The sequence below is a fragment of the Artemia franciscana genome, chromosome 5, assembly GCF_032884065.1.
Source record: "Artemia franciscana chromosome 5, ASM3288406v1, whole genome shotgun sequence".
NCBI classification, from domain to species: domain Eukaryota; kingdom Metazoa; phylum Arthropoda; class Branchiopoda; order Anostraca; family Artemiidae; genus Artemia; species Artemia franciscana.
In genome coordinates this window covers 4856859-4873902 of record NC_088867.1, presented here as the reverse complement: position 1 = coordinate 4873902, position 17044 = coordinate 4856859, and the positions used below count along the sequence as shown (strand labels likewise).

Genomic DNA, 17044 nt, shown 5'->3' with positions numbered 1-17044 from the left:
GGAAATTCTTTTGTCAGGAGAGCATTATTTGCTTCTGTTCCGTATTCCAGTGTTTAGGATTTTGTTTTCCAGCCGTTTCTAACAGGTAAATAGGCATTCCATTCCCAAGACTAGGGACTGCTAACTCATTTTGGCCGATGATAGAAAATTTTGAAAAGTACTCTTTGATGAATAATCAATTTAACGGCAAACATTAATTAAACGCTTCACTTTATTATATTTTAGCTTCTTTGAGTCGTGGTTCGCTCTTTGCAAGGGTACAGCTACTGCTGCAAACATGAAATGGTATACTTGTATTGGGGTACAACCGAGAAGGAAGAGGGGCAAGGGGGCTGAAGAACCCCCACCCAAGAAGTCTTGTATTGAAATTATGTGTCCTAAATATCACATTAAGTTTTGTATTTTGATCAATTTAACTGTCCATTCTGGATTTTCGGCCAGATATATGTTGAAATAATCAACAGTTTTCTGACTTAAAATCTATAACTGCATATTCATTGTAACTTTAAGACCTTATTTTTTATTTTGCTTTAAAGATGTTCATGTAAACTCAGTAAGCCCCCTTCAAAAATTGTGAGTTCAAAATTGTTTTTTGGATTTATGTGCAGGACAAATTATTCTTGAGTTAGTCAAGGGCAGGGTTGAGGGCCAATACCCCTCCAAGAACTCAGCTGCTGCCTCCCTCCAAGGGAAATCCTCTGAATTTTTTTCGTCACGCTAAAGAAAAAAATAACTCGGTTTGTCACTTTTACAGCCAATCGGTTTTGTCTCCATTTTGTTTTTTATTCCGTTAGTTAAGCATTTCTGAATAGGGGTGGTGGCTTAAGTGTTAATCAACCCAACAGTGATTCTGTGAAATAGTAGTGAAATTCAATTTATTGATTTCTGTCGAAGAAAGAGATAGAAAATTTTGGAGATAGAAGATTTTGGGGGATTATTCTCCCTTTAGTATAAAAAGTTAAGGCACACCATCCATTGTTAAATGAGAAATGCTTCATTATGTGCTTTGAAAGGTAAACTATTATAAAACGAAAGCTGCACTATATTATGCCTTGTGTTGCTTATTTTCTTCTTAAATATTTTCTTATTAATATTGTCCTTTGAAAGGAACACTTAGTTGTGCCTATTTGCAGTTGCGAGGCTTAGTTTTGCAGCAGATATTTTATTTATTTAAATGGATAATGTCTCATTAGTATTGTTTTTCAACGAAGTGATTTCTGCTTAATTGCAGTTGTTGTTTACTTTTTTACTTTTTCCGCAGAATAGTCTTTGTTTAAGTGGATATTGTCTTATCAGTACTGTCTTCCCAAGAGCTGCTCTTAATTCTGCCAAGTTCCAGGTGGGTGCCTTATTTTTTTTTTCTTTTTTAGTGGACATTAGTTCATACTTTTTTTCTTTCAAATTGACCATGAAATTTCCAAAACATCGTTTGTTGGTGGAGGACAACTGTCAAGTGTGTTTATGTCAACTGTCAACGACTGTCTTTATTAGTAATTAAATAAAAACAAGCAATTTTTTTCAGTTGAAGTAAGGAGCAACATTACAACTTAAAATAAACATAAATTATTACGCTTATGAGGGGTTCACCCCCTTGTCAATACCTTGCTCTTTACGCTAAAGTTTTTTAGTACTTAAAGAAAGCTTCTTATTGTTCTAATTAAACGAATCGTGTTTCGGAAATCGTTTTTAAAGAATTGGGACATAATTCAAACGAAAGAGCGACGTGTTGAGGAGGAGCAATCCCCTCATGTACGGAATAGTTTCTGTTGGTTTTAGGTTTTAATGTCATTCCTTACCTTCAGTAGAAAAACTTTTTTTTTATTTAACTTCTGATCGTTTTTAAGTAGTACCAATCTAGCTACACCTCATCGGATAAACCCTTCCTTCCCATAGATTCATTCTCTAGATAATTCAACCCTGGTGAAAATTTACCTCGGACAATTACCCTTAACCTTTCCAAGCGTAAAATTTGTTTCCCTAGTATAAAATTCCCCCTGAAAAATTTACCCCTTGGAAACTACCCTTCCCATTGAAAATTGTTCTAGTGGAAAATTCGTGGGAGTTTTTCTCGAACCATTTTGAGAAAAAGGGGTGTGGGAGGGAGCCTAGTTGCCCTCGAATTTTTCGGTCACTTAAAAATGGCACTAGAACTTTCAATTTTCGTTCGAATGAGCCCTCTTATGATATTCTAGGACCACTGGGTCGATACGAGCACTCCTAGGAAAAACAAAACAAAAAATAAAAAATAAGAAAAACACGCATCCGTGATCTTTCTTCTGGCAAAAAATACAAGATCCAACATTTTATTTAGATAGGAGCTTAGATAGGAGTGGTGCGATTTTCATCAAGATTCCACGACTTTTAGGGGTTTCCTCCTTTTTTCACAATGAAAAACACAAACTGTGAGCGTTCTGGTTGTCAAAGCGCGTATCAGCTATATCTAAGAAACAATTAAGGGTATTAAGTTGAAACTTTCAGGGTATGTTTAGGGGAGTGTTAAAGAGTGATTGAAGGGCTACAACCCCTTGCCCTTTTTTATATCCCCTTCCCGCAACAATAATGAAAATTTTGAAGAAGTGATTTTGTTCCAAAATAGTCAAAAGGTCTAGTTACTATGCATCCAGAAATGCAATGCCCTCAATAGCCCCCAAGGAAAGGATTGTATATTATGATATTTGCCTTTTATACGTGCAGCATTTATCATTAGGAAAATGGGGAAGGATTTATTCTGGTTGGTTCGAAAAGGCTAAGAAAATTAACATGAAACTTAGGGGAATGTTGAGGGGTATGTTAACCTAAATCAAAAGATGCTATGTACATCCAGTTTTTCAAAGAGTTGTATCTGCAATATCTCATTAACGACTGAGAGAATTAAGTTTAAGTTTTCAGGGCATGCTGAGGGGGGTTTTGATAAGTGGTAAGAGGACAACCAGTCCTCACGCCATTCCTTTTTTAGCTGTCCTCGTCCCAAGGATATCCGATAAAATATTGGAACACCCATCTTGTTCAAAATAGTATAAAAGCTAAATAGCTATGCCTCCGCGGATAACATAACTCCCATAAACCCTGGGACACGTGTTGTCTATATATATAAAAATAAGTTGTCTGTGTGTGTGTGTGTGTCGAGTGACGTCATGTTTGTGTGTCGACTGACGTCATGTTTGTCGACTGACGTCATTATAAGGATTGAGCTGTATGCGTCATGAAGTTGTTTGTCGACTGACGTCATGTTTGTCAACTGATGAAATTACATACCGGGACACCGGGACACAAATGACGACCGGGACACAGGGAATATAAATGACGACCGGGAACCTCAAAGAGAAATTACAGACTGGGACACCCGGACACAAATCACGACCGGGACACAGGGAATATAAATGACGACCGGGACATAGGGACACAACTACAACGGGGACGCCGGGGGCACAGGCGGGATATGTGAATGACGACCGGGACACAGGGATTGTTCGAATAGAAATTACAGACCGGGACACAAATGACGACCGGGACACAGGGAATATAAATGACGACCGGGACACTCAAAGAGAAATTACAAACTGGGATACCGGGACACAAATGACGACCGGGACACAGGGAATATAAATAACGACCGGGACACAGGGACACATCATTAGAATAATGAGGTATAGATCTGAATACGGATTGTTTTTCCCATGGACAATTATATGTTGCATGTTTAAGAGTCAGTAAACCTGACAATCTATTTATATGCACAGACAATGGGACAGCGAAGAATGTTGTATATTCGCATGTTTTACGTAGTTAAAAACATATATATATATATATATATATATATATATATATATATATATATATCTATTCACAGGTGGGACACAGGGACACAACTACAATGGCGCGTAACTAATATGGCGCGTAACGACTTACGCGCGCGGGGGGGCTTGGGGGGCGCGAAGCGCCACCTCAACAGCTAGTAAGTTATATAAGTTGCCCATTGGTTATATATAAGGTTGGGTATTGGGAAAAGGGGGCATGTTTGATCCCGGGAATCCAAATGACTAATCGTCTTAAGGTGAAACTATCAGAAAATGTTGAGGGGGATGTCAAGCAAAACCCAAATTTCTTATATGCAGGAGGATTGTCAAAGGGGCACAATAGCAATATCTAAGCAATCACTAAGAATATCATGTTGAAACTTTAAAGACATGTAAAGAGGGATGCTGAAAAACGAGCAGACTGCAACCGACTTGTCCCTGTTGCGGTTTTAGATGTCCCCTTTAGGACTAATAAAAACTTAAAAAGCAATTTTATTAAAAACAGCAATAATGTCCAATTGCTTTGCCTCCGGGGATGTTATGCATCCATTGCCCCTGGGGCACAGAATGGAAATTATTCTTACATGAAATTATTCTCGCCATTTTCTTACATGTAGGATTTTTCATTGGGAAACCTTCTATGTTTGATCTAGGGTATGTCCGAAAACGGAAAGGGAATTGAGGTGAAATATTTGAATATCTTAATAGTCCAGTAAGTCCATGTCCTTGGGAATCTGTCATCCTTCTTCCGTAAAACGCGACACATTCATCTTAAACTTTCCTAGAAGCCGGTCAAAAATTAAAGCCCTAAAAACCGGGATCATGCCACATTTTTAGGACAGTTTATTGCTTGATATACGGTCAGTTAATAGAGAATCTAACATTTATATCAGACAATTCCTTCTGAAACATATTCTTCGGCCGTTCGAAAGGCCATTTCTTGAAGCCATACTTGATTACCATCAATAGGGCCCGACTTATTCCCCGTGGAAATTCTCAAGTGTAGAATTGAGCAGTCACAGAGAAAGTATGACAAATAAAATAATGAAACGAGAAGGATTTTTTGTGGGGGAAGAGGAATAAGCCTATCACCTCAATAGAACCAGCTTTTTTCCCCGGAAAATTCCCTACGTATGCACAATTAATCAGCCACAGAGAAAGTGGGACAAATAAAAATAATGACGAAAAAAATTAAGGAGGGGGAATGTAAGCCCAACATCATTGAGGTGCGGAAAGGGGTTGTCAAACCTTGGCATTTGAGCAGCAGAAATGTTTTTGGCACCAAAATGTTCAAAACATTCACTTAATAACATAATAAAAATGGTCAAAATTTTTCTTGCAGAAAAACCCCTTTTTTCAGGAATTAGAAGGGAGAAAAAGGGGAAAATCTCGAATTTGAATTTCTCCTATGTTTTCTGAATTGGAAGGTCGCTTTCTATTATGCCAAGTCCACGAGGACCATAAATGACATCAGAATTATAAAATTACATCACTTAGTACCAATCAAATGAGCCCTTTCCAAAGTTTATACAACCATCCCTTTCGTAAAAATCTTCTATGTTAACAATGGGTAACAAGCATAGCTTATAGCCCTTACCCCAAAATATGGCAGGGGGATTACTTTACTTCGAACCATAGTTATTTGACATTTGGACTTTTTTTTTAAAATGGTTATCTCAAAATTTTGATCGAGAAAATTTTGAGAATAAGAGCGTGAAAAGGCTCGATCTTAACTCTTAAAAAGGGAACTAGAACTTTCGATTAAAAATTGAATGAGACTCCTCACAAGTCTACGCTTCAATAAAAAAATTACATGTTAACAATCTACAGCTTGCATAACTTACATCCCTTGCCTCCAGGCTCTGAGGGATTCTACCAACCCCGAAGACATTTTTATTGTGATCTTTAAAATATTTTGAAACCCCATACATAAAAAACTTATATACCCTTGGACCTTCACTCACAAGCCTTGCCCAATGGCTCTGGGGGTTTGTGTCAACCCCGGAGGCATTATTAAATAATCTTTCGACTATTTTGACCAAAATGGCTATTTTTGAATTTAGAATTTCGAATGGATGCATTTGGAGAAAAGAGGGTGCGGCAGGGGGGGGCATTATGTGCCCTACGATGACTTTCGACTCTTAAAAAGGGAACTAGAACTTCCAATTTTTAATGAATGAGCCCCCTCCAAAGCTTATACAGCCATCCCTTCCATAAGACCCTCTATGCCCCAGGGACTTACACTTACAATCCTTATCCTTAGGGTTGTGTCAACCCCAGGGGAATTGTTAAGTGATCTTTGGACTATTTTGAACATAATGGTTATCTCAACATTTCGATCGGATATTTTGCATCTACCCTAATAAAAGTCTGGAAAAGCCATTTTATTCGAAATAGTTAGAGATTCTAATAGCTATGCCTTCGTGGATACCATACCCCATTAGATTCCGGGCAAGGATTTTAAATTATCCAATTTGGGCATTTTTAACATGTAGGATTTATCATCGGAAAAGTGGGGAATGTTTGATCCTGTGTGTGTCCGAAAAGACTAAGGGTATTGGGGTGAAGTTTCGGGGATTGAGGGGTATGTTGAGCTAACTCAAAAGACACTATATACATTCAAGTTATCAAAATGGCATATCTGTAATATCTTAGGAACGGGTAAGAGTAAGAGTATTAACTTAAAACTTTGAGGGTCCCTATTACTGCTACTACTCCTTTTACGGCTACAAATGCAACTGGTCGTGACAGTGACTACTTCGAACGGCCACAACTTGCGACTGTGACTGCGACTGCTTGTAACTGGTGCTACACTTATTTGTGACTGCTTTTGGGGAATGCTAAGGGTTGTTGGATAAAATCAAAACACACTATATGTGTGCTAACTGTCAAAAAAGGAGTATCAGCAATATCCCAGGTACAGTTAAGGGCATTAACTTGAAACTTTTAAGGCATGATCAACAGTGCTTGAACCTTCAGGGAATGCTGAGGGTGATATTAAACTAAATCAAAAGACACTATGTGACTCCAGGTTATCAAAAGAGTGTATCTACAATATCTTTGAACCAGCTAAAGGTAAATTTTCAATCAAAAGATGCTATATGCATCTCGGCTGTCGGAAGGTCATATCTGAAATATCTCAGGAACGGCTAGTGGTATTATTTAAAACTTTCAGGGTATCTTGGGGAGGGGTGTTGAAAAAAAGTCAAAGATCATTAACTAGAACTATTAAGTTAGAGTAGAATATTTTAATTCTTACGCCAGAAACACGAGAAATTGGAGAAGTATTTACTATATTAATCAATAAGAAGAAATTGACAATCGAAATCAAGAGCAAATAAAAAAAAAAAATCTGAACAAGAAGTTTTTCAAAGAAGAATAAAGAGCTATATTAAACTTGAGACCAAGAAAAATAAATTTCTATAATAAGTTAAACTCAAAACGACCAGAAATTACTATTAAAGGATAAGTGAAACCCAAAACGTACAGAAATTAAAATAAATCATCATAGAAAACATAGAGATAACCGGCATCAATATAGATGAAAAAATAAATCTTAAAACATGTAAAAATTAAATTGAAAGTATAACTTAAAACAAAGAAAATGATACAAGCAGTAGTTTGGCTACTACACTTTTCCCCCTTCCCTAACCGTAAAAGTCTAAAGCTTGTTAGCTAGTCTAAGGATGCAAACTCGAAATTTTTCCTGGGCATGGGAATCGTGAAACGGGGCTCAACAGATTAAATGAAGCTTGCAGAATGTCCAGTAGTTAAAAAAAATAACATTTTTCCTTCATGTTGTACATGGTGTCAACAACAAGATTCGTACTCCTGCAAAATAGTAAGTTATCTCTGTGAGAGCCAGAAAAAAAATTCCATATTTTTTCCCAGATTTCTTGGAAAGAATTCAGGATAAGTGCTCTCGGATGCCAAATTCCGTTTTTATGGTTGTTTTCTGAAATATTTGATTCGTTGCCTCTTGGTATTTTTAATCGAGTGATACTACGAAAGGCATGCAAGTGACATGAACTTTACAATATGCGAAATAGCTTCATTCACTTATAGCTAACTACCAAAATCGTTATTACACGTCATTTTTCTTATATCCTAGAGGTAACTTCTTTTCTTGACAGAGTAGTTATTTTTTTCCAATGCAGATGAACTAATCTCTTAAGAGCCGGAACAGATAATGCTTTTCTAGAAATAAGACCCTTTCTGTGACTTTCTCAATTTTGAAATTTTGATTTTGCAAATTTGTTACATTTTGTCTAAGTAAAATGTTCTAGCTTCAAAGTTGAACTTTTTAGAAACTTTGAACTTTAAATACCAATAGAAATTACTAATACCACATCGAAAACCTAATCAAAATTATCAGTTTCTTTCATAATTTTGGGGAAAAAATACCGCGAATATACCTCTGCATCCGAAAATGAACCGTACACTGAAAAAATGTCTAAAGTTGTCGTCGCGCATCAATTCCCTAGACATTCTAAAGGTAACTCTTGTTCTAGACAAGGTAGAATATTTTTCCGATACGGATAGACAGATGTAGATCCCTTAATAACTGAAGCTGACTTTGGTTTTCCAGAAATGAAATTATTTCTTAGACCTTTCCTGTTTTGAAGTTTGATTCTGCAAAATTTCTACATTTTGTCCCATTAAAACATCCTAGCTTTGAAACTTAAAGTTTTGGAAATCAAGTAACTTTGAATAGCGGCAAAACTTTAGATTATATCTTCGACAACCTAAACAAAATTTTCGCATTTGTTAAGAAACAATACAAAAAATCCTGATTTTGAAAGTCCGATTTTGTTTCTAAAATGTTTGATTTTGATGTCTATTTTATATTTTGGACGTTTGGTCTATTTATATTTTGTCTTATTATATTTTGGACGTTTAATGCCATTAAAAGTTATCAAAAAGACATAGATTCTTCTATATCCAAAAATTAACGTACTCTAAGAAGCAAAAGTTTAGACAATGAACCGTTTCGCGGACTCTCATTAACCTCAATACATAGTACACAATCTTAATCCAGGAGAAACAAAAATGCAGATACATGGTTACTTCGTACACGTGAAAGTTGTTTTGTTTTTTTTTAGAAGTTTTATAATTACAAGTTTACCATACATATAATACCGTAAAATAATCAAAAAGCATCTGCAAGGGCTGGAACATTTAAATTTATTACACATGGTATATAGTTACATCCGTTGCTCTGCAAGTGCGAACGATGGGTTGTAATTCTAATAATGGAAACTCAGATTTTGTGTTCTAATAAGTTCTTTTCTTCGAATTTTTCTGTCTCTAATATTGGACACTCAAATTTTTTGAATCATTAGTGTTTTCCTTAAACTTACTGTTTGAAGTTCCCTAGTCCTTCCAAAACACTGTCACAAAGTTTAAACTCGCTGTTGAGACGCTGCAGATACGGTATTTTGAAAATCTTGACACATTTACTGTCTTTTGATTTATCTGACTAATTCGTCGTGGATGGACTTGAACTTCTGCTGGGGTTATAGTTCTCAATAAATTTGCTAAAATCCCAAAAGGCATTCTTAAAATAGTTAAGATATATCATTTGGATGACCAGGGTGCACCTAAAATCTTCCGGTCTGCATCACTAGGCACGCACTTCCTTTCCATCGCTTCCCCTCTACAACCTCCCTCAAGAAAGATTTGAGGGGCACTTGACCCCCCTCCACTCAAACAAACTCCCTGAATGTTTCAATTCAGACCCAAATGCGATTCCCATGATATTTCAGATACATTGTTTAATCATTTTACAGGAAATAGTGTCTTTTGATTTTCTTCATTACTTAACCGTGAATGCATTACAGGGCCCTTGTAAGACTATACTGTAAAAACGTTCAAGTGGATTGAAGGTCTATTTTTTCACCCCCTCCACTCACTCAACCCCCAAATCACAGTTGAAATTCAGTTGCTCTCTCCTTACAACTCCTGAAAGTTTTAACTTAATGGCCGAAACCATTTCAGAGAAATTACAGATATGCTATTTTGACAACCCTGCTACCATCTAACGTCATGCGATTTACCTCACTAATTAGACAAGAATAGGCTGTAATTCCTGCAGAAGCTCATAGCGGAAATGAGCCTCGGTGAAACAGTACTCAGTATTTTTAGCCTTCCCCCATGCAATATTTGAATTTAATTTGTCCCCAACATTGCCTGAGACTTCCAACTGCATCCCAAGTATTAATAGCCAGTAATATGCCCCTTTGCTTTTTACGACACCCACAGCCACTACTCTTTTATTCCATTAATGACTAAAGATGAAGAAGAGGGTTTAACGGCGACCCCCTCAGGGTAAGATATGAGTGTATGTTACGTCATGGGGAATATTTTCTTCGAGATAAAAATGTTAATTCGCAACAGGAAATGTTTTCTTCGAGATACATGCGTTAATTACTTAATAGTTTTTCTTTAACCGCTAAAAAACCTTCAGGGGCCCACCGAATGAGGATATCTTTGGTTGTTACCTAATAGGATTTGGTTTTCAAGTAATTATTTTTGTTCGATTTTGTCTGTTACGTAATAGGACGTGCTAAAGCCTACTAGTCAAGCGGGGAGTTGTATTTAAGACACTTTTCTTCAAGATGTTTTTCAACACGTTTCAAGACATTCCAAGAAATCTTTTAAAAAAATTTTCTCAGAGATGTTTTTCAAAATCTTTCAAGACATTTCAAGTGCTTTTTTATATTCTTCCAGACATGTTTCATTACGTTTCAAGACAGTTAAAGACCTTTTTTTATGATATTTTCAAGACGTTTTTCAAAACGTTTTTTAAAATGTTTCAAAACAATTCAAGACGAATTGTCAGATATTTTCCTTCACGGCATTTTTCTTCATGATTTCTTTTGTTCTTATGTAATAGGGAATTTTTATCAGTGTTAAGGATGGCACATTCAAACGTGACTTGTTTCTTCAGGGTCCCTGGGAAATCTCCGCTTGTAACTGAGGAGGACACACAATTAGGTTGTTACGTAGTTGCGATGTACGCGTGGGATAATACATAGTACTTTGAGAGATTTTTTTCAAGGGTTTTTTTTGCTCAGGGAACATTCATAATCTAAAGATTTTTGTCCGCTTTAGGATTCGAATATAAGACCAGAGATTACCGTGAATGACCAGACATGAGTCTTAACCAAATGGACCAGTAAACTATTCTTTATATTTTGATTCGGGGAATAATTTGTACATGATAACCTATTGCACGTAAGGAGAATCCTCGTTCCCGCATACTAGAACGATTAAATGGTTCGCATATTTCCAACTTTTTCCACATGGGAGCACAAGTATCCTAATGCTATTGATTTTTGCTCTATTAGACATATCTGCATGTTACAGCATTATTAATTTTCTAAAGTGACCTAGATAGGTTGAGTTAGCTGTTTGTTCAATGAGATACTATATAGCATTTGGCGTTAGATGAATCACAACGAGAATGATTACGCATTGAAGTTTTATCCTGTAACGAGTAATTAAAAGAATTAAGGGCTTCGTACATACAACTTTTATTAATAAAAACAAATTTACAAGCACTTACGCTTTAGTTCATGTTTTATATGGCTTTTATAAGAAAAATAAATAATTTTGCTTAGGGCTATTAATGTGAGGTTTCAATGAAAATGTCGCGCTTCTTGAATCAAGATTATGCATATTTTCGCCACCGTGACAATTTTTGGCTAGCCCACCCTAGCAAGCAATTCCAGAGGGGGAGGGTTGTTATAAGAGGTAAAGTTTTATTTACGCTTTAGTTTACACATTGATCCTAGAAGCAAAATTAAGAACGTTTTTGCCAGAAGAAAGATCACGGATGCGTGTTTGCTGTAGGACAGTCTGTTTGGTTAGAAGAAATGTCTATGTTAACCGTTATTGTTCAGGACTAACTGTGCATTTAAGACCCCAAAGTGCTACCGTTCGCAAGTCTTTAAGATATAAATTACATTTAAATACCCGAAAAGAAGCGCAATTTGTCCATACACTACAGTTAAAAACCCTAGTCCATATTATTAAGGACAAAAAACAGAAAAGATATTTTTTCTTCAGAGAGAAAATCGTTGGAAACTTTTTTGCTGGAAAACCTGTCCACCGTTGATTTTGCTCAAGTTGTTAGATTAGAAAGGAATTTGTTTAGCCACGATTTTCGCTTGTCCAAGGAACGCCTCTATAAAAAATTGGAAGGCTTACGAAATGAATCTCCGATGAGAAATCGTATTTATTCTCCAAGATTTACTCCTGGACCTGCTATCGTTAACCTCTCTTCTAAAACATTGGAACCCCAGGAAATCGAAACACTAGAAAAAGGTCCAAAATTTTCTTTTCTACCGAAACAGGTTCCTGTGGCAGATATAGTTTCCTCTCTAGAGTCCGCTTTGCATAAACACTATCCTTCTGTCTCTAACCCGGATGAAGTTAGATCTGGTCTTATAAATATCCTCTATAACAGCCAAAAAAAGTTTAAGCCTCCTACCAATTCCACACCGGAAAATTTGCATGACATAAAAATACTACCTAATCTCCGAAAAGATCCTTCTATTATAATAACTAAAGCACACAAAAGCAATTCACTTGTTGTCATGAATACGACAGACTATGACAATAAAATTCTTTCGCATTTAAATGACAAAATTACAAACAATAACTATCAAACAATAACTCATGATCCTACTGATCAGTTCACTAATAATATTATAAATGAATTAAAGCAGCTAAAACAAAATGGTAAAATCACCCCACAACTATACAATAAATTTTTTCCCCGTGGTAGTTTCTGTCCTAAACTCTACGGTTTACCAAAAATACATAAACAGGGTATTCCCTTCAGACCTATCGTAGCTTGTACTAAAGCCCCCAATGCCAATATTGGAAAATGGCTTTGTACAGCTTTCAAACCTTTATTGTATTCTCAAAATTCCTATATTCGTAACTCGGCAGATTTGGTTAAAAAACTTAGCAACACAAGTATTTCAGAAAATACAATAGTCAGTAGTTTCGACATTGTTTCAATGTACACAAATATAGATGTAACTATTTCAGAGGAATTATTAAAAAACAAAATAGAAGAAAATTACCACTTGATCGAGACTTCTGCGACAGGAATTGATTGTGAAGTTTTAATGACTCTTGTTAAAATTTGTAATAAGTTTTCTCTGTATTTTCAATTTCGCGATTCTTTTTATCAGCAAAAAAATGGGTTACCCATGGGAGCACCTTTATCCGGGCTACAAACAAATATTTACGTCGAGAATCTTGAGAATTGGGCATTGAATTATTATTTTTTAAAACATGTCTATTGGGGTCGTTACATGGATGACGTAATTTCACTTTGGAATTATGGGGAAGCTGAGCTTCGGCGCTTCTTAGATCATCTTAATACTTATGACCGAAATTTGCAGTTCACCCTAGAAGTTGAAATTGAAAATAAACTTCCGTTTTTAGATGTATTAATTATTCGGAATGCTGATGAACTGGATTTTACTATATATCGAAAGGCAACACAAAACAATAGATATCTTCACTTTAATTCAAATCACCCCCCACAAGTTAAAACAGCAGTTGCAACTTCCCTCATTGATGGTGCCCTGAATATTTGCTCCAATTCATATATAAATGCAGAAATAAACTTTATCAGAGATATTCTTTTTGGTAATGGATACCCCATTTCTTTTGTCAATAAAATAATTAACCGTAGAATAAAAAGACATTCTTGTAAAATCGAAGAAGATACTTCACAATGTAAGGCTACTGATAAGCCCTTAAATATTGTCTATCTTCCGTATATCCCAAAGATCAAAAGAAAATTAAAAAATATTTGCACAAAAAATTATCTGTACGTAGTTTTTACTAATAATTTTAAAATCATCAATGTCTTAAATTCGGGTAAAGATAAGACCCCAGTTACTCGCCAAAGAGGGGTCTATCAAATACCATGTGATTGCGGAAAATACTATGTCGGACCCATCAGAATCTAGACAAACGGTTACAACAGCATAAAAATGACATAGACAAGGCCTTAATTTCAAATAGTTCCAACAACTCCTTTGATTCTGCTTTAGGTTGGCATATATTTAATAATCCGTCCCACATGATACTTTTTGAAAACTCTTCGCTCATTAGTAATGATTTGGGAATAAGACAGGTGGTTCGAGAATCAATCGAAATTAATCTCAAAATAAATAATAATATTTCTTTGAACAGGGACTTGGGGGAATACTAACTAAATTCTTTATACTCAAATTTAATTAAAAATGATCTAACAAAATATTTTACTAAACCGATTTATAATAGTACTGAACCAACTACGAAAAGGCCTTTGAGACAGGCTGCTAAACAAGCAAGATTAGCTTTAAGAAATTGCATCTAATCATTTTATTCTCTTCATTTTGAATGAGCTTATATTCTCATTTCATTCTTTTCGCCAGTCCTGGTTGAACTTCGTTGAAGTAATGATGCTAGGGCTATTTTTAAAAAAAGTTTTAAAAAGTGTTTTTAATTATTCAGTTTTAATCCTCACAATTTGATGTAAGTTCTATATATATATATATATATATATATATATATATATATATATATATATATATATATATATATATATATATATATATATATATATATATATATATATATATATAGTTTCTCTCTTATTCTTGTATTGTGCTGAAGACGGCCCTTGGACATAGGGCCGAAATATCTACAAAAATAATTTCTACTGTCTTGAAATTTTCCCTATTGTCTCTACGTTGTATTTCTTTGACAGTCTTTTTGGCTAGAATAAATGTCTATGTTCACAATTATTTTGTAGGACTACCAGCACCTTTAAAACCAAATAAACTATCATACGGCATTGCTGCCGCTGAAACTCAAGGCTCAATATGCGTATAGTTTTTTGATAATTCTAAATCAATTGAATATCTCACATAATAGTATTTTAGCCTTCTTTTGGCTACAATTTTTGTTTTGCACAACAAAACAATTGAAAACACCATTTTGCTGTGGGAAAGTCTTTTAGGCTAAAATAAATGTCTATCTTAGCCGTTTATTTTGTAGGACTACCAACAGCTTTAGAAAAGAATGCGCTACGGTACGGCGTTACTGCCTCTGAGACTCAAGGCTCAATATGCGAACATTTTTTCGGTAATTCTAAATCAATTGACTATCTCATAACTTTCAAACAGTAGAATTTTAGTCTTCTATATCTCAGAATTTTCACATAATATCATTTTGGCCTACATTTGGCTAGAATTGTAGTTTTGGACCACAAAATGGCTGAAAACACCACTTCGCTATCGGGAGAGTCTTTTTGGCTACAAAAAATGTCTATGTAAACACTTTATTTTGTAGCACTACCTGCAGCCTTAAAAACGAGTGCGTTACAATACGGCACTACTGCCTCTCGAGACTCAATACGCGTATAGATTTTCAATAGTTCTAAATCAATTGACTATCTCAGAATTTCCGCATAATAGTTTTTTGGAAATTTTTTGAGTAAAATTCCTGTTTTGCACCACGAAATGCCTGGAAACACCACTTAGCTAATATACAGTCTTATTGGCTAATATAAATGTCTAAATTAACCGTTATGTTGTAGGAACACAAGAACCTTTAAAAACGAATGCGCTACCGTTTGGCATTGCTGCCTCTGAAACTTGCAGCTAAATATGTGTATAGTTTTTAATAATTCTAAATCAATTGACTATCTCAGAATTTTGCCACAATAGCATTTTGGACCTCTTTTGGCTAGAATTGTTGTTCTGCATCACAAAATGGCCGAAACACCGCTTTGCTGTGGGACTATGTTTTTGGTTAAAGTAAAAGTCTACGTAAGTCATTTATTTTGTAGGACTACCGGCAACATTAAAAACGAATGCCTCACCATACGGCATTACTAGGTCTGAAACTCAAGCCTAAATATGCGTATAGTTTTTCTATAGGTGTAAATAGATTAACTGTCTAATATTTTTCACACAATAGCTTTTTGGACTTCTTTTGGCTAGAGATGTTGTTTTGCACACCAAAATGGCTCAAAACACCACTTTGTTATGGGAAGGTCCTTTTGGCTAAAATAAATGTTTATGTTAACCATTACTTTTGCAGGACTACCTGCACCTTTTAAAAACGAATGAGTTACCGTACAGCATTACTACTTATGAAACTGAAGGCTCAATGTGCTTGTAGGTTTTCAATAATTCTAAATCAACTGACTATCTAAAAATTTTCAGAAAATAGCTTTTTGGCCTTTTTGACTAGAACTATTGTTTTGCACCACAAAACAGCTAAAACGGCTATTTTGTAGGTGAAAAAACATAAAGACTTCACTGGAATTATAAAAAATGGATAACAGCTTGGGGGAGGGTTTTCACGAATATTTTTTTTACCACACCTAATAATTCATCTGTTTTTTAATTTTTTATTCTGTTATTGATAAATTATTAATACTATTTCCTTTATCTATGTTTCGGGTTTTTATCAATAAAATTAATTCATAAATTAATAACGAAATAATAATCAGCTTCAGTAGTAGAGCTTAGACAATCCAGACATGATTGCGTCAGAAACTATTACGCATTCTTTTGTTTAAAAGGAATCTTTAGATAATTACGGGCTATTTAGTTAGATGGCATATGAATATCATGTCGCGTGCATAGCTTTAGGATAAAGATGGTTTGTATTTTTGAACTTCTGGAGAATATAGCTCAGAAAGTAAGAAGGGTTTTATTTATGAGTTAAAATCTCCAGACTTTACGCAATATTGATAATCATTTAATTTCACTTGTTTCACATATTTTTCATTAGGAAAAATCTGTAAAATTTTGCGTATTTATTTTTTCGCTTAATTATTTCTTCGTTAACTAATTCACCTGATTTTTACATAGCAGGCAATTCTAAATAGAACGAATAAGCAGTTTTATACACAGCCTTTCTTTTTGCTATACTTAGATATTTTTAAGTATTTCAGTTAGAACTTTCCCAAGACTTAAAAAAGCAAGGGGTAACATGGCAAAAGCAGACAAACCTCATGCACTGAATATAAAGTTGGATAATAGGAAAGTATTACTAACATTTTCAAATTATTTAAAATTTATAGATAAACAAATAATCTCTTTTCTAATTCTTCTTCCATTTATATTTGAAAATAAACTTTAAACAAAATTTTTTGAATTCATTCCCTCAAATCTTCTTTTTATATAATCAACACACAAATTACCACAATTCACATCGTTAAA

General features: G+C 34.9%; 1 long non-coding RNA gene across 1 annotated transcript in view; it reads left to right on the top strand.

Moving 5' to 3' along the window:
- The first annotated feature begins 14 nt into the window (after window positions 1–14).
- LOC136026911 (uncharacterized) overlaps window positions 15–17044 on the top strand; it is a 76461-nt gene continuing 59431 nt past the window's right edge. Inside the window, exon 1 of the long non-coding RNA XR_010617439.1 lies at window positions 15–85. This is a non-coding gene — a long non-coding RNA (uncharacterized LOC136026911). The remainder of the gene's footprint in view (window positions 86–17044) is intronic.